This window comes from Osmerus mordax, chromosome 25 (genome assembly GCF_038355195.1).
Source record: "Osmerus mordax isolate fOsmMor3 chromosome 25, fOsmMor3.pri, whole genome shotgun sequence".
NCBI lineage: Eukaryota > Metazoa > Chordata > Actinopteri > Osmeriformes > Osmeridae > Osmerus > Osmerus mordax.
Genome location: NC_090074.1, coordinates 9924179 through 9936733, shown reverse-complemented (window position 1 = coordinate 9936733; position 12555 = coordinate 9924179). Strand labels below are relative to the sequence as shown.

Genomic DNA, 12555 nt, shown 5'->3' with positions numbered 1-12555 from the left:
AAGTTCAAAATCTAACTCCTTCATACGATCCATATTGTCCTTACTTGAACAAATCCATTGTCAAAGGTATTTGGACGGGTGCGTGTTCACTAATGCTGACGACTGGCAAAGTATTTCCATTCTTCAACGAGCAAACCCCGCTACACTTGCCAGGGATTCGCCATACGATCCTTAAGGGTTCGTGTGGGCGAGGAGATTTACATGCGCAAGTTCCACGAAACACCCTGTGTTTTCCGTCCTTCCAGAGCCCGGATAGCTCAGTCGGCAGAGCATCAGACTTTTAATCTGAGGGTCCAGGGTTCAAGTCCCTGTTCGGGCGGCGTGCGTTCAAACCCTGTCGGAGCGGTCCACCTTTGACTCTCTCTCATGTACCTCACTTTGAGGAAGCTTTTAATCTTGAGGGTCCAGCTTTCGAGTCCCTGCGTGAGCTGTGTGTTCAAACTACACAGCGTGACTTGGTGGCACGCCTTACTTTGAGACAAAGGACCGGGAATCGAACCCGGGCCGCGGCGGTGAAAGCGCCGAATCCTAGCCACTAGACCACCAGGGAGAGGCTCGAAAGACCGTTGCGTCAGCAAAGGCTTTCTTCTTTCGTATCTCAACTGGAGAGAGAATGGGGGATCGCATGCCTTCCTCGCCAGAAAAAAACCCTCTCTCGTTCACCCTTCGATAGCTCAGTTGGTAGAGCGGAGGACTGTAGGTCGAACGCGGTTAGAAATCCTTAGGTCGCTGGTTCAAATCCGGCTCGAAGGAGGGATGTTTTGGGGTCAAATATTGCCTATCCGACAGCAAGGCTACTCTACCGGCAGGGAAACCCGCCCCCATTTTAAAAGAGGTCTCAAAACAGGTTTCCCTGACCGGGAATCGAACCCGGGCCGCGGCGGTGAGAGCGCCGAATCCTAGCCACTAGACCACCAGGGAGAGCTCTGCTTCCTCGGGCTCACTCTGCTCGCTCACTGTCAAAGATGAGGGCCAAGTTGCAAGGCTAAGCTTTCAAATGAACCTACCACCAGGGAGCGCTTGGCTTCCTCTTGCGCCAGAAAAGGCACCGCTGAGATTTGAACTCAGGATCTCCTGTTTACTAGACAGGCGCTTTGACCAACTAAGCCACGGCGCCTTGCTTGGCGCTCCACGACGGGCTCAGGCTGCTGTTTTCTCTTCGGGTAGGTGCTTTAAGGTTTTCAAACAAGAAAACACTCGTCCCTGGGTGGGCTCGAACCACCATCCTTTCGGTTAACAGCCGAACGCGCTAACCAATTGCGCCACAGAGACCCTGTCTCCACGGGACCAGGACTCGAAAAAATGGAAGGAAACGCTGGGAGACGTGGGCCAAAACTCCCCATGATGAAGAGGAGGAGGAGCGGCCATACTAATAACTCTTCCTGTGATCTGTCAACGGGAGTTTGGGAAGCAAAGACAACGACTCTGGTGGGACTCCAACCCACAACCTTTGAATGGCTTTTCTTTGCCCTGCCTAGAAGTGGTGGCATGACTCACTTTGAGGGAAAGCAATCAGAGCTTGATTTTGCCAGTTCTGTAAAAGAGTGAGCTCTCACTGCGTCCGCAAGAAAGACGTCCTTTTCCCGATGGAGGGCCACACATAATCTCCGCTGACCCCGACGTGATTTGAACACGCAACCTTCTGATCTGGAGTCAGACGCGCTACCGTTGCGCCACGAGGCCCACGTGCATGCAAGGAGGCAACATTCTGACGTGGACTCTGATGTGCAAACGCTGTGCCGCAAAGTGCGCTCAGAGTACCAACTATGGCGTGAACGCCATCAGGATTGACGTTCCAATGGACGTCGCCAAGCTTCTCCTGGGATTCAACGAGATTAGTGCCTGTGCAACACTAGCTGAACGATTCCACAGAACAAGTCCCCAAAAACCCAATTCTAATTGCAACCTGACTGAGATCACGCAGACTCAGTCTCGTGACCCCTGCAGCTGTTCATTGAAACCAATCTCATAACAAGTTCAAAATCTAACTCCTTCATACGATCCATATTGTCCTTACTTGAACAAATCCATTGTCAAAGGTATTTGGACGGGTGCGTGTTCACTAATGCTGACGACTGGCGAAGTATTTCCATTCTTCAACGAGCAAACCCCGCTACACTTGCCAGGGATTCGCCATACGATCCTTAAGGGTTCGTGTGGGCGAGGAGATTTACATGCGCAAGTTCCACGAAACACCCTGTGTTTTCCGTCCTTCCAGAGCCCGGATAGCTCAGTCGGCAGAGCATCAGACTTTTAATCTGAGGGTCCAGGGTTCAAGTCCCTGTTCGGGCGGCGTGCGTTCAAACCCTGTCGGAGCGGTTCACCTTTGACTCTCTCTCATGTACCTCACTTTGAGGAAGCTTTTAATCTTGAGGGTCCAGCTTTCGAGTCCCTGCGTGAGCTGTGTGTTCAAACTACACAGCGTGACTTGGTGGCACGCCTTACTTTGAGACAAAGGACTTAAAAAGCCAGCTGTCACCAAGCTTTCGGCTGAACCTAAAGTTCCCTGACCGGGAATCGAACCCGGGCCGCGGCGGTGAAAGCGCCGAATCCTAGCCACTAGACCACCAGGGAGAGGCTCGAAAGACCGTTGCGTCAGCAAAGGCTTTCTTCTTTCGTATCTCAACTGGAGAGAGAATGGGGGATCGCATGCCTTCCTCGCCAGAAAAAACCCTTCTCTCGTTCACCCTTCGATAGCTCAGTTGGTAGAGCGGAGGACTGTAGGTCAAACGGGGTTAGAAATCCTTAGGTCGCTGGTTCAAATCCGGCTCGAAGGAGGGATGTTTTGGGGTCAAATATTGCCTATCCGACAGCAAGGCTACTCTACCGGCAGGGAAACCCGCCCCCATTTTAAAAGAGGTCTCAAAACAGGTTTCCCTGACCGGGAATCGAACCCGGGCCGCGGCGGTGAGAGCGCCGAATCCTAGCCACTAGACCACCAGGGAGAGCTCTGCTTGCTCGGGCTCACTCTGCTCGCTCACTGTCAAAGATGAGGGCCAAGTTGCAAGGCTAAGCTTTCAAATGAACCTACCACCAGGGAGCGCTTGGCTTCCTCTTGCGCCAGAAAAGGCACCGCTGAGATTTGAACTCAGGATCTCCTGTTTACTAGACAGGCGCTTTGACCAACTAAGCCACGGCGCCTTGCTTGGCGCTCCACGACGGGCTCAGGCTGCTGTTTTCTCTTCGGGTAGGTGCTTTAAGGTTTTCAAACAAGAAAACACTCGTCCCTGGGTGGGCTCGAACCACCATCCTTTCGGTTAACAGCCGAACGCGCTAACCAATTGCGCCACAGAGACCCTGTCTCCACGGGACCAGGACTCGAAAAAATGGAAGGAAACGCTGGGAGACGTGGGCCAAAACTCCCCATGATGAAGAGGAGGAGGAGCGGCCATACTAATAACTCTTCCTGTGATCTGTCAACGGGAGTTTGGGAAGCAAAGACAACGACTCTGGTGGGACTCCAACCCACAACCTTTGAATGGCTTTTCTTTGCCCTGCCTAGAAGTGGTGGCATGACTCACTTTGAGGGAAAGCAATCAGAGCTTGATTTTGCCAGTTCTGTAAAAGAGTGAGCTCTCACTGCGTCCGCAAGAAAGACGTCCTTTTCCCGATGGAGGGCCACACATAATCTCCGCTGACCCCGACGTGATTTGAACACGCAACCTTCTGATCTGGAGTCAGACGCGCTACCGTTGCGCCACGAGGCCCACGTGCATGCAAGGAGGCAACATTCTGACGTGGACTCTGATGTGCAAACGCTGTGCCGCAAAGTGCGCTCAGAGTACCAACTATGGCGTGAACGCCATCAGGATTGACGTTCCAATGGACGTCGCCAAGCTTCTCCTGGGATTCAACGAGATTAGTGCCTGTGCAACACTAGCTGAACGATTCCACAGAACAAGTCCCCAAAAACCCAATTCTAATTGCAACCTGACTGAGATCACGCAGACTCAGTCTCGTGACCCCTGCAGCTGTTCATTGAAACCAATCTCATAACAAGTTCAAAATCTAACTCCTTCATACGATCCATATTGTCCTTACTTGAACAAATCCATTGTCAAAGGTATTTGGACGGGTGCGTGTTCACTAATGCTGACGACTGGCGAAGTATTTCCATTCTTCAACGAGCAAACCCCGCTACACTTGCCAGGGATTCGCCATACGATCCTTAAGGGTTCGTGTGGGCGAGGAGATTTACATGCGCAAGTTCCACGAAACACCCTGTGTTTTCCGTCCTTCCAGAGCCCGGATAGCTCAGTCGGCAGAGCATCAGACTTTTAATCTGAGGGTCCAGGGTTCAAGTCCCTGTTCGGGCGGCGTGCGTTCAAACCCTGTCGGAGCGGTTCACCTTTGACTCTCTCTCATGTACCTCACTTTGAGGAAGCTTTTAATCTTGAGGGTCCAGCTTTCGAGTCCCTGCGTGAGCTGTGTGTTCAAACTACACAGCGTGACTTGGTGGCACGCCTTACTTTGAGACAAAGGACTTAAAAAGCCAGCTGTCACCAAGCTTTCGGCTGAACCTAAAGTTCCCTGACCGGGAATCGAACCCGGGCCGCGGCGGTGAAAGCGCCGAATCCTAGCCACTAGACCACCAGGGAGAGGCTCGAAAGACCGTTGCGTCAGCAAAGGCTTTCTTCTTTCGTATCTCAACTGGAGAGAGAATGGGGGATCGCATGCCTTCCTCGCCAGAAAAAACCCTTCTCTCGTTCACCCTTCGATAGCTCAGTTGGTAGAGCGGAGGACTGTAGGTCAAACGGGGTTAGAAATCCTTAGGTCGCTGGTTCAAATCCGGCTCGAAGGAGGGATGTTTTGGGGTCAAATATTGCCTATCCGACAGCAAGGCTACTCTACCGGCAGGGAAACCCGCCCCCATTTTAAAAGAGGTCTCAAAACAGGTTTCCCTGACCGGGAATCGAACCCGGGCCGCGGCGGTGAGAGCGCCGAATCCTAGCCACTAGACCACCAGGGAGAGCTCTGCTTGCTCGGGCTCACTCTGCTCGCTCACTGTCAAAGATGAGGGCCAAGTTGCAAGGCTAAGCTTTCAAATGAACCTACCACCAGGGAGCGCTTGGCTTCCTCTTGCGCCAGAAAAGGCACCGCTGAGATTTGAACTCAGGATCTCCTGTTTACTAGACAGGCGCTTTGACCAACTAAGCCACGGCGCCTTGCTTGGCGCTCCACGACGGGCTCAGGCTGCTGTTTTCTCTTCGGGTAGGTGCTTTAAGGTTTTCAAACAAGAAAACACTCGTCCCTGGGTGGGCTCGAACCACCATCCTTTCGGTTAACAGCCGAACGCGCTAACCAATTGCGCCACAGAGACCCTGTCTCCACGGGACCAGGACTCGAAAAAATGGAAGGAAACGCTGGGAGACGTGGGCCAAAACTCCCCATGATGAAGAGGAGGAGGAGCGGCCATACTAATAACTCTTCCTGTGATCTGTCAACGGGAGTTTGGGAAGCAAAGACAACGACTCTGGTGGGACTCCAACCCACAACCTTTGAATGGCTTTTCTTTGCCCTGCCTAGAAGTGGTGGCATGACTCACTTTGAGGGAAAGCAATCAGAGCTTGATTTTGCCAGTTCTGTAAAAGAGTGAGCTCTCACTGCGTCCGCAAGAAAGACGTCCTTTTCCCGATGGAGGGCCACACATAATCTCCGCTGACCCCGACGTGATTTGAACACGCAACCTTCTGATCTGGAGTCAGACGCGCTACCGTTGCGCCACGAGGCCCACGTGCATGCAAGGAGGCAACATTCTGACGTGGACTCTGATGTGCAAACGCTGTGCCGCAAAGTGCGCTCAGAGTACCAACTATGGCGTGAACGCCATCAGGATTGACGTTCCAATGGACGTCGCCAAGCTTCTCCTGGGATTCAACGAGATTAGTGCCTGTGCAACACTACCTGAACGATTCCACAGAACAAGTCCCCAAAAACCCAATTCTAATTGCAACCTGACTGAGATCACGCAGACTCAGTCTCGTGACCCCTGCAGCTGTTCATTGAAACCAATCTCATAACAAGTTCAAAATCTAACTCCTTCATACGATCCATATTGTCCTTACTTGAACAAATCCATTGTCAAAGGTATTTGGACGGGTGCGTGTTCACTAATGCTGACGACTGGCGAAGTATTTCCATTCTTCAACGAGCAAACCCCGCTACACTTGCCAGGGATTCGCCATACGATCCTTAAGGGTTCGTGTGGGCGAGGAGATTTACATGCGCAAGTTCCACGAAACACCCTGTGTTTTCCGTCCTTCCAGAGCCCGGATAGCTCAGTCGGCAGAGCATCAGACTTTTAATCTGAGGGTCCAGGGTTCAAGTCCCTGTTCGGGCGGCGTGCGTTCAAACCCTGTCGGAGCGGTCCACCTTTGACTCTCTCACTTTGAGGAAGCAATGGAAGCTTTTAATCTTGAGGGTCCAGCTTTCGAGTCCCTGCGTGAGCTGTGTGTTCAAACTACACAGCGTGACTTGGTGGCACGCCTTACTTTGAGACAAAGGACGCAAAAAGCCAGCTGTCACCAAGCTTTCGGCTAAACCTAAAGTTCCCTGACCGGGAATCGAACCCGGGCCGCGGCGGTGAAAGCGCCGAATCCTAGCCACTAGACCACCAGGGAGAGGCTTGACAGACCGTTGCGTCAGCAAAGGCTTTCTTCTTTCGTATCTCAACTGGAGAGAGAATGGGGGATCGCATGCCTTCCTCGCCAGAAAAAACCCCTCTCTCGTTCACCCTTCGATAGCTCAGTTGGTAGAGCGGAGGACTGTAGGTCAAACGCGGTTAGAAATCCTTAGGTCGCTGGTTCAAATCCGGCTCGAAGGAGGGATGTTTTGGGGTCAAATATTGCCTATCCGACAGCAAGGCTACTCTACCGGCAGGGAAACCCGCCCCCATTTTAAAAGAGGTCTCAAAACAGGTTTCCCTGACCGGGAATCGAACCCGGGCCGCGGCGGTGAGAGCGCCGAATCCTAGCCACTAGACCACCAGGGAGAGCTCTGCTTCCTCGGGCTCACTCTGCTCGCTCACTGTCAAAGATGAGGGCCAAGTTGCAAGGCTAAGCTTTCAAATGAACCTACCACCAGGGAGCGCTTGGCTTCCTCTTGCGCCAGAAAAGGCACCGCTGAGATTTGAACTCAGGATCTCCTGTTTACTAGACAGGCGCTTTGACCAACTAAGCCACGGCGCCTTGCTTGGCGCTCCACGACGGGCTCAGGCTGCTGTTTTCTCTTCGGGTAGGTGCTTTAAGGTTTTCAAACAAGAAAACACTCGTCCCTGGGTGGGCTCGAACCACCATCCTTTCGGTTAACAGCCGAACGCGCTAACCAATTGCGCCACAGAGACCCTGTCTCCACGGGACCAGGACTCGAAAAAATGGAAGGAAACGCTGGGAGACGTGGGCCAAAACTCCCCATGATGAAGAGGAGGAGGAGCGGCCATACTAATAACTCTTCCTGTGATCTGTCAACGGGAGTTTGGGAAGCAAAGACAACGACTCTGGTGGGACTCCAACCCACAACCTTTGAATGGCTTTTCTTTGCCCTGCCTAGAAGTGGTGGCATGACTCACTTTGAGGGAAAGCAATCAGAGCTTGATTTTGCCAGTTCTGTAAAAGAGTGAGCTCTCACTGCGTCCGCAAGAAAGACGTCCTTTTCCCGATGGAGGGCCACACATAATCTCCGCTGACCCCGACGTGATTTGAACACGCAACCTTCTGATCTGGAGTCAGACGCGCTACCGTTGCGCCACGAGGCCCACGTGCATGCAAGGAGGCAACATTCTGACGTGGACTCTGATGTGCAAACGCTGTGCCGCAAAGTGCGCTCAGAGTACCAACTATGGCGTGAACGCCATCAGGATTGACGTTCCAATGGACGTCGCCAAGCTTCTCCTGGGATTCAACGAGATTAGTGCCTGTGCAACACTACCTGAACGATTCCACAGAACAAGTCCCCAAAAACCCAATTCTAATTGCAACCTGACTGAGATCACGCAGACTCAGTCTCGTGACCCCTGCAGCTGTTCATTGAAACCAATCTCATAACAAGTTCAAAATCTAACTCCTTCATACGATCCATATTGTCCTTACTTGAACAAATCCATTGTCAAAGGTATTTGGACGGGTGCGTGTTCACTAATGCTGACGACTGGCGAAGTATTTCCATTCTTCAACGAGCAAACCCCGCTACACTTGCCAGGGATTCGCCATACGATCCTTAAGGGTTCGTGTGGGCGAGGAGATTTACATGCGCAAGTTCCACGAAACACCCTGTGTTTTCCGTCCTTCCAGAGCCCGGATAGCTCAGTCGGCAGAGCATCAGACTTTTAATCTGAGGGTCCAGGGTTCAAGTCCCTGTTCGGGCGGCGTGCGTTCAAACCCTGTCGGAGCGGTCCACCTTTGACTCTCTCTCATGTACCTCACTTTGAGGAAGCTTTTAATCTTGAGGGTCCAGCTTTCGAGTCCCTGCGTGAGCTGTGTGTTCAAACTACACAGCGTGACTTGGTGGCACGCCTTACTTTGAGACAAAGGACGCAAAAAGCCAGCTGTCACCAAGCTTTCGGCTGAACCTAAAGTTCCCTGACCGGGAATCGAACCCGGGCCGCGGCGGTGAAAGCGCCGAATCCTAGCCACTAGACCACCAGGGAGAGGCTCGAAAGACCGTTGCGTCAGCAAAGGCTTTATTCTTTCGTATCTCAACTGGAGAGAGAATGGGGGATCGCATGCCTTCCTCGCCAGAAAAAAACCCTCTCTCGTTCACCCTTCGATAGCTCAGTTGGTAGAGCGGAGGACTGTAGGTCAAACGCGGTTAGAAATCCTTAGGTCGCTGGTTCAAATCCGGCTCGAAGGAGGGATGTTTTGGGGTCAAATATTGCCTATCCGACAGCAAGGCTACTCTACCGGCAGGGAAACCCGCCCCCATTTTAAAAGAGGTCTCAAAACAGGTTTCCCTGACCGGGAATCGAACCCGGGCCGCGGCGGTGAGAGCGCCGAATCCTAGCCACTAGACCACCAGGGAGAGCTCTGCTTCCTCGGGCTCACTCTGCTCGCTCACTGTCAAAGATGAGGGCCAAGTTGCAAGGCTAAGCTTTCAAATGAACCTACCACCAGGGAGCGCTTGGCTTCCTCTTGCGCCAGAAAAGGCACCGCTGAGATTTGAACTCAGGATCTCCTGTTTACTAGACAGGCGCTTTGACCAACTAAGCCACGGCGCCTTGCTTGGCGCTCCACGACGGGCTCAGGCTGCTGTTTTCTCTTCGGGTAGGTGCTTTAAGGTTTTCAAACAAGAAAACACTCGTCCCTGGGTGGGCTCGAACCACCATCCTTTCGGTTAACAGCCGAACGCGCTAACCAATTGCGCCACAGAGACCCTGTCTCCACGGGACCAGGACTCGAAAAAATGGAAGGAAACGCTGGGAGACGTGGGCCAAAACTCCCCATGATGAAGAGGAGGAGGAGCGGCCATACTAATAACTCTTCCTGTGATCTGTCAACGGGAGTTTGGGAAGCAAAGACAACGACTCTGGTGGGACTCCAACCCACAACCTTTGAATGGCTTTTCTTTGCCCTGCCTAGAAGTGGTGGCATGACTCACTTTGAGGGAAAGCAATCAGAGCTTGATTTTGCCAGTTCTGTAAAAGAGTGAGCTCTCACTGCGTCCGCAAGAAAGACGTCCTTTTCCCGATGGAGGGCCACACATAATCTCCGCTGACCCCGACGTGATTTGAACACGCAACCTTCTGATCTGGAGTCAGACGCGCTACCGTTGCGCCACGAGGCCCACGTGCATGCAAGGAGGCAACATTCTGACGTGGACTCTGATGTGCAAACGCTGTGCCGCAAAGTGCGCTCAGAGTACCAACTATGGCGTGAACGCCATCAGGATTGACGTTCCAATGGACGTCGCCAAGCTTCTCCTGGGATTCAACGAGATTAGTGCCTGTGCAACACTAGCTGAACGATTCCACAGAACAAGTCCCCAAAAACCCAATTCTAATTGTAACCTGACTGAGATCACGCAGACTCAGTCTCGTGACCCCTGCAGCTGTTCATTGAAACCAATCTCATAACAAGTTCAAAATCTAACTCCTTCATACGATCCATATTGTCCTTACTTGAACAAATCCATTGTCAAAGGTATTTGGACGGGTGCGTGTTCACTAATGCTGACGACTGGCGAAGTATTTCCATTCTTCAACGAGCAAACCCCGCTACACTTGCCAGGGATTCGCCATACGATCCTTAAGGGTTCGTGTGGGCGAGGAGATTTACATGCGCAAGTTCCACGAAACACCCTGTGTTTTCCGTCCTTCCAGAGCCCGGATAGCTCAGTCGGCAGAGCATCAGACTTTTAATCTGAGGGTCCAGGGTTCAAGTCCCTGTTCGGGCGGCGTGCGTTCAAACCCTGTCGGAGCGGTCCACCTTTGACTCTCTCTCATGTACCTCACTTTGAGGAAGCTTTTAATCTTGAGGGTCCAGCTTTCGAGTCCCTGCGTGAGCTGTGTGTTCAAACTACACAGCGTGACTTGGTGGCACGCCTTACTTTGAGACAAAGGACGCAAAAAGCCAGCTGTCACCAAGCTTTCGGCTGAACCTAAAGTTCCCTGACCGGGAATCGAACCCGGGCCGCGGCGGTGAAAGCGCCGAATCCTAGCCACTAGACCACCAGGGAGAGGCTCGAAAGACCGTTGCGTCAGCAAAGGCTTTCTTCTTTCGTATCTCAACTGGAGAGAGAATGGGGGATCGCATGCCTTCCTCGCCAGAAAAAACCCCTCTCTCGTTCACCCTTCGATAGCTCAGTTGGTAGAGCGGAGGACTGTAGGTCAAACGCGGTTAGAAATCCTTAGGTCGCTGGTTCAAATCCGGCTCGAAGGAGGGATGTTTTGGGGTCAAATATTGCCTATCCGACAGCAAGGCTACTCTACCGGCAGGGAAACCCGCCCCCATTTTAAAAGAGGTCTCAAAACAGGTTTCCCTGACCGGGAATCGAACCCGGGCCGCGGCGGTGAGAGCGCCGAATCCTAGCCACTAGACCACCAGGGAGAGCTCTGCTTCCTCGGGCTCACTCTGCTCGCTCACTGTCAAAGATGAGGGCCAAGTTGCAAGGCTAAGCTTTCAAATGAACCTACCACCAGGGAGCGCTTGGCTTCCTCTTGCGCCAGAAAAGGCACCGCTGAGATTTGAACTCAGGATCTCCTGTTTACTAGACAGGCGCTTTGACCAACTAAGCCACGGCGCCTTGCTTGGCGCTCCACGACGGGCTCAGGCTGCTGTTTTCTCTTCGGGTAGGTGCTTTAAGGTTTTCAAACAAGAAAACACTCGTCCCTGGGTGGGCTCGAACCACCATCCTTTCGGTTAACAGCCGAACGCGCTAACCAATTGCGCCACAGAGACCCTGTCTCCACGGGACCAGGACTCGAAAAAATGGAAGGAAACGCTGGGAGACGTGGGCCAAAACTCCCCATGATGAAGAGGAGGAGGAGCGGCCATACTAATAACTCTTCCTGTGATCTGTCAACGGGAGTTTGGGAAGCAAAGACAACGACTCTGGTGGGACTCCAACCCACAACCTTTGAATGGCTTTTCTTTGCCCTGCCTAGAAGTGGTGGCATGACTCACTTTGAGGGAAAGCAATCAGAGCTTGATTTTGCCAGTTCTGTAAAAGAGTGAGCTCTCACTGCGTCCGCAAGAAAGACGTCCTTTTCCCGATGGAGGGCCACACATAATCTCCGCTGACCCCGACGTGATTTGAACACGCAACCTTCTGATCTGGAGTCAGACGCGCTACCGTTGCGCCACGAGGCCCACGTGATGCAAGGAGGCAACATTCTGACGTGGACTCTGATGTGGACTCTGATGTGCAAACGCTGTGCCGCAAAGTGCGCTCAGAGTACCAACTATGGCGTGAACGCCATCAGGATTGACGTTCCAATGGACGTCGCCAAGCTTCTCCTGGGATTCAACGAGATTAGTGCCTGTGCAACACTACCTGAACGATTCCACAGAACAAGTCCCCAAAAACCCAATTCTAATTGCAACCTGACTGAGATCACGCAGACTCAGTCTCGTGACCCCTGCAGCTGTTCATTGAAACCAATCTCATAACAAGTTCAAAATCTAACTCCTTCATACGATCCATATTGTCCTTACTTGAACAAATCCATTGTCAAAGGTATTTGGACGGGTGCGTGTTCACTAATGCTGACGACTGGCGAAGTATTTCCATTCTTCAACGAGCAAACCCTGCTACACTTGCCAAGGATTCGCCATACGATCCTTAAGGGTTCGTGTGGGCGAGGAGATTTACATGCGCAAGTTCCACGAAACACCCTGTGTTTTCCGTCCTTCCAGAGCCCGGATAGCTCAGTCGGCAGAGCATCAGACTTTTAATCTGAGGGTCCAGGGTTCAAGTCCCTGTTCGGGCGGCGTGCGTTCAAACCCTGTCGGAGCGGTCCACCTTTAACTCTCTCTCATGTACCTCACTTTGAGGAAGCTTTTAATCTTGAGGGTCCAGCTTTCGAGTCCCTGCGTGAGCTGTGTGTTCAAACTACACAGCGTG

At 52.5% G+C, this 12555-nt stretch overlaps 42 non-coding genes across 42 annotated transcripts; 13 read left to right on the top strand and 29 right to left on the bottom strand.

The window, feature by feature from the left end:
- Positions 1-246: 246 nt before the first annotated feature.
- On the top strand, positions 247-319 carry trnak-uuu (transfer RNA lysine (anticodon UUU)). Its single transcript has one exon. It is a non-coding gene; the product is annotated as a tRNA-Lys (tRNA).
- A 344-nt stretch (positions 320-663) lies between these two features.
- On the top strand, positions 664-753 carry trnay-gua (transfer RNA tyrosine (anticodon GUA)). Its single transcript is given in 2 exon segments — positions 664-700; positions 718-753. It is a non-coding gene; the product is annotated as a tRNA-Tyr (tRNA).
- A 96-nt stretch (positions 754-849) lies between these two features.
- trnae-cuc (transfer RNA glutamic acid (anticodon CUC)) lies at positions 850-921 on the bottom strand. Its single transcript has one exon. It is a non-coding gene; the product is annotated as a tRNA-Glu (tRNA).
- Positions 922-1043: 122 nt separating this feature from the next.
- Positions 1044-1117, bottom strand: trnat-agu (transfer RNA threonine (anticodon AGU)). The gene has a single exon. It is a non-coding gene; the product is annotated as a tRNA-Thr (tRNA).
- An 81-nt stretch (positions 1118-1198) lies between these two features.
- trnan-guu (transfer RNA asparagine (anticodon GUU)) lies at positions 1199-1272 on the bottom strand. Its single transcript has one exon. It is a non-coding gene; the product is annotated as a tRNA-Asn (tRNA).
- A 339-nt stretch (positions 1273-1611) lies between these two features.
- On the bottom strand, positions 1612-1683 carry trnaw-cca (transfer RNA tryptophan (anticodon CCA)). Its single transcript has one exon. It is a non-coding gene; the product is annotated as a tRNA-Trp (tRNA).
- Positions 1684-2219: 536 nt separating this feature from the next.
- Positions 2220-2292, top strand: trnak-uuu (transfer RNA lysine (anticodon UUU)). Its single transcript has one exon. It is a non-coding gene; the product is annotated as a tRNA-Lys (tRNA).
- A 210-nt stretch (positions 2293-2502) lies between these two features.
- trnae-uuc (transfer RNA glutamic acid (anticodon UUC)) lies at positions 2503-2574 on the bottom strand. The gene has a single exon. It is a non-coding gene; the product is annotated as a tRNA-Glu (tRNA).
- A 113-nt stretch (positions 2575-2687) lies between these two features.
- trnay-gua (transfer RNA tyrosine (anticodon GUA)) lies at positions 2688-2777 on the top strand. The gene is given in 2 exon segments: positions 2688-2724; positions 2742-2777. It is a non-coding gene; the product is annotated as a tRNA-Tyr (tRNA).
- Positions 2778-2873: 96 nt separating this feature from the next.
- On the bottom strand, positions 2874-2945 carry trnae-cuc (transfer RNA glutamic acid (anticodon CUC)). Its single transcript has one exon. It is a non-coding gene; the product is annotated as a tRNA-Glu (tRNA).
- A 122-nt stretch (positions 2946-3067) lies between these two features.
- On the bottom strand, positions 3068-3141 carry trnat-agu (transfer RNA threonine (anticodon AGU)). The gene has a single exon. It is a non-coding gene; the product is annotated as a tRNA-Thr (tRNA).
- Positions 3142-3222: 81 nt separating this feature from the next.
- Positions 3223-3296, bottom strand: trnan-guu (transfer RNA asparagine (anticodon GUU)). Its single transcript has one exon. It is a non-coding gene; the product is annotated as a tRNA-Asn (tRNA).
- Positions 3297-3635: 339 nt separating this feature from the next.
- trnaw-cca (transfer RNA tryptophan (anticodon CCA)) lies at positions 3636-3707 on the bottom strand. Its single transcript has one exon. It is a non-coding gene; the product is annotated as a tRNA-Trp (tRNA).
- Positions 3708-4243: 536 nt separating this feature from the next.
- On the top strand, positions 4244-4316 carry trnak-uuu (transfer RNA lysine (anticodon UUU)). The gene has a single exon. It is a non-coding gene; the product is annotated as a tRNA-Lys (tRNA).
- A 210-nt stretch (positions 4317-4526) lies between these two features.
- On the bottom strand, positions 4527-4598 carry trnae-uuc (transfer RNA glutamic acid (anticodon UUC)). Its single transcript has one exon. It is a non-coding gene; the product is annotated as a tRNA-Glu (tRNA).
- A 113-nt stretch (positions 4599-4711) lies between these two features.
- On the top strand, positions 4712-4801 carry trnay-gua (transfer RNA tyrosine (anticodon GUA)). The gene is given in 2 exon segments: positions 4712-4748; positions 4766-4801. It is a non-coding gene; the product is annotated as a tRNA-Tyr (tRNA).
- Positions 4802-4897: 96 nt separating this feature from the next.
- On the bottom strand, positions 4898-4969 carry trnae-cuc (transfer RNA glutamic acid (anticodon CUC)). The gene has a single exon. It is a non-coding gene; the product is annotated as a tRNA-Glu (tRNA).
- A 122-nt stretch (positions 4970-5091) lies between these two features.
- On the bottom strand, positions 5092-5165 carry trnat-agu (transfer RNA threonine (anticodon AGU)). The gene has a single exon. It is a non-coding gene; the product is annotated as a tRNA-Thr (tRNA).
- An 81-nt stretch (positions 5166-5246) lies between these two features.
- Positions 5247-5320, bottom strand: trnan-guu (transfer RNA asparagine (anticodon GUU)). The gene has a single exon. It is a non-coding gene; the product is annotated as a tRNA-Asn (tRNA).
- Positions 5321-5659: 339 nt separating this feature from the next.
- On the bottom strand, positions 5660-5731 carry trnaw-cca (transfer RNA tryptophan (anticodon CCA)). The gene has a single exon. It is a non-coding gene; the product is annotated as a tRNA-Trp (tRNA).
- Positions 5732-6267: 536 nt separating this feature from the next.
- trnak-uuu (transfer RNA lysine (anticodon UUU)) lies at positions 6268-6340 on the top strand. The gene has a single exon. It is a non-coding gene; the product is annotated as a tRNA-Lys (tRNA).
- Positions 6341-6548: 208 nt separating this feature from the next.
- trnae-uuc (transfer RNA glutamic acid (anticodon UUC)) lies at positions 6549-6620 on the bottom strand. The gene has a single exon. It is a non-coding gene; the product is annotated as a tRNA-Glu (tRNA).
- Positions 6621-6733: 113 nt separating this feature from the next.
- On the top strand, positions 6734-6823 carry trnay-gua (transfer RNA tyrosine (anticodon GUA)). Its single transcript is given in 2 exon segments — positions 6734-6770; positions 6788-6823. It is a non-coding gene; the product is annotated as a tRNA-Tyr (tRNA).
- Positions 6824-6919: 96 nt separating this feature from the next.
- trnae-cuc (transfer RNA glutamic acid (anticodon CUC)) lies at positions 6920-6991 on the bottom strand. Its single transcript has one exon. It is a non-coding gene; the product is annotated as a tRNA-Glu (tRNA).
- A 122-nt stretch (positions 6992-7113) lies between these two features.
- Positions 7114-7187, bottom strand: trnat-agu (transfer RNA threonine (anticodon AGU)). Its single transcript has one exon. It is a non-coding gene; the product is annotated as a tRNA-Thr (tRNA).
- An 81-nt stretch (positions 7188-7268) lies between these two features.
- Positions 7269-7342, bottom strand: trnan-guu (transfer RNA asparagine (anticodon GUU)). The gene has a single exon. It is a non-coding gene; the product is annotated as a tRNA-Asn (tRNA).
- A 339-nt stretch (positions 7343-7681) lies between these two features.
- On the bottom strand, positions 7682-7753 carry trnaw-cca (transfer RNA tryptophan (anticodon CCA)). The gene has a single exon. It is a non-coding gene; the product is annotated as a tRNA-Trp (tRNA).
- A 536-nt stretch (positions 7754-8289) lies between these two features.
- trnak-uuu (transfer RNA lysine (anticodon UUU)) lies at positions 8290-8362 on the top strand. The gene has a single exon. It is a non-coding gene; the product is annotated as a tRNA-Lys (tRNA).
- Positions 8363-8572: 210 nt separating this feature from the next.
- Positions 8573-8644, bottom strand: trnae-uuc (transfer RNA glutamic acid (anticodon UUC)). Its single transcript has one exon. It is a non-coding gene; the product is annotated as a tRNA-Glu (tRNA).
- Positions 8645-8757: 113 nt separating this feature from the next.
- trnay-gua (transfer RNA tyrosine (anticodon GUA)) lies at positions 8758-8847 on the top strand. Its single transcript is given in 2 exon segments — positions 8758-8794; positions 8812-8847. It is a non-coding gene; the product is annotated as a tRNA-Tyr (tRNA).
- Positions 8848-8943: 96 nt separating this feature from the next.
- Positions 8944-9015, bottom strand: trnae-cuc (transfer RNA glutamic acid (anticodon CUC)). The gene has a single exon. It is a non-coding gene; the product is annotated as a tRNA-Glu (tRNA).
- A 122-nt stretch (positions 9016-9137) lies between these two features.
- On the bottom strand, positions 9138-9211 carry trnat-agu (transfer RNA threonine (anticodon AGU)). The gene has a single exon. It is a non-coding gene; the product is annotated as a tRNA-Thr (tRNA).
- Positions 9212-9292: 81 nt separating this feature from the next.
- On the bottom strand, positions 9293-9366 carry trnan-guu (transfer RNA asparagine (anticodon GUU)). The gene has a single exon. It is a non-coding gene; the product is annotated as a tRNA-Asn (tRNA).
- A 339-nt stretch (positions 9367-9705) lies between these two features.
- On the bottom strand, positions 9706-9777 carry trnaw-cca (transfer RNA tryptophan (anticodon CCA)). The gene has a single exon. It is a non-coding gene; the product is annotated as a tRNA-Trp (tRNA).
- A 536-nt stretch (positions 9778-10313) lies between these two features.
- trnak-uuu (transfer RNA lysine (anticodon UUU)) lies at positions 10314-10386 on the top strand. Its single transcript has one exon. It is a non-coding gene; the product is annotated as a tRNA-Lys (tRNA).
- A 210-nt stretch (positions 10387-10596) lies between these two features.
- trnae-uuc (transfer RNA glutamic acid (anticodon UUC)) lies at positions 10597-10668 on the bottom strand. Its single transcript has one exon. It is a non-coding gene; the product is annotated as a tRNA-Glu (tRNA).
- Positions 10669-10781: 113 nt separating this feature from the next.
- trnay-gua (transfer RNA tyrosine (anticodon GUA)) lies at positions 10782-10871 on the top strand. The gene is given in 2 exon segments: positions 10782-10818; positions 10836-10871. It is a non-coding gene; the product is annotated as a tRNA-Tyr (tRNA).
- Positions 10872-10967: 96 nt separating this feature from the next.
- trnae-cuc (transfer RNA glutamic acid (anticodon CUC)) lies at positions 10968-11039 on the bottom strand. The gene has a single exon. It is a non-coding gene; the product is annotated as a tRNA-Glu (tRNA).
- A 122-nt stretch (positions 11040-11161) lies between these two features.
- Positions 11162-11235, bottom strand: trnat-agu (transfer RNA threonine (anticodon AGU)). The gene has a single exon. It is a non-coding gene; the product is annotated as a tRNA-Thr (tRNA).
- Positions 11236-11316: 81 nt separating this feature from the next.
- trnan-guu (transfer RNA asparagine (anticodon GUU)) lies at positions 11317-11390 on the bottom strand. Its single transcript has one exon. It is a non-coding gene; the product is annotated as a tRNA-Asn (tRNA).
- Positions 11391-11729: 339 nt separating this feature from the next.
- On the bottom strand, positions 11730-11801 carry trnaw-cca (transfer RNA tryptophan (anticodon CCA)). The gene has a single exon. It is a non-coding gene; the product is annotated as a tRNA-Trp (tRNA).
- A 547-nt stretch (positions 11802-12348) lies between these two features.
- On the top strand, positions 12349-12421 carry trnak-uuu (transfer RNA lysine (anticodon UUU)). The gene has a single exon. It is a non-coding gene; the product is annotated as a tRNA-Lys (tRNA).
- The last annotated feature ends 134 nt before the right edge of the window (positions 12422-12555 follow it).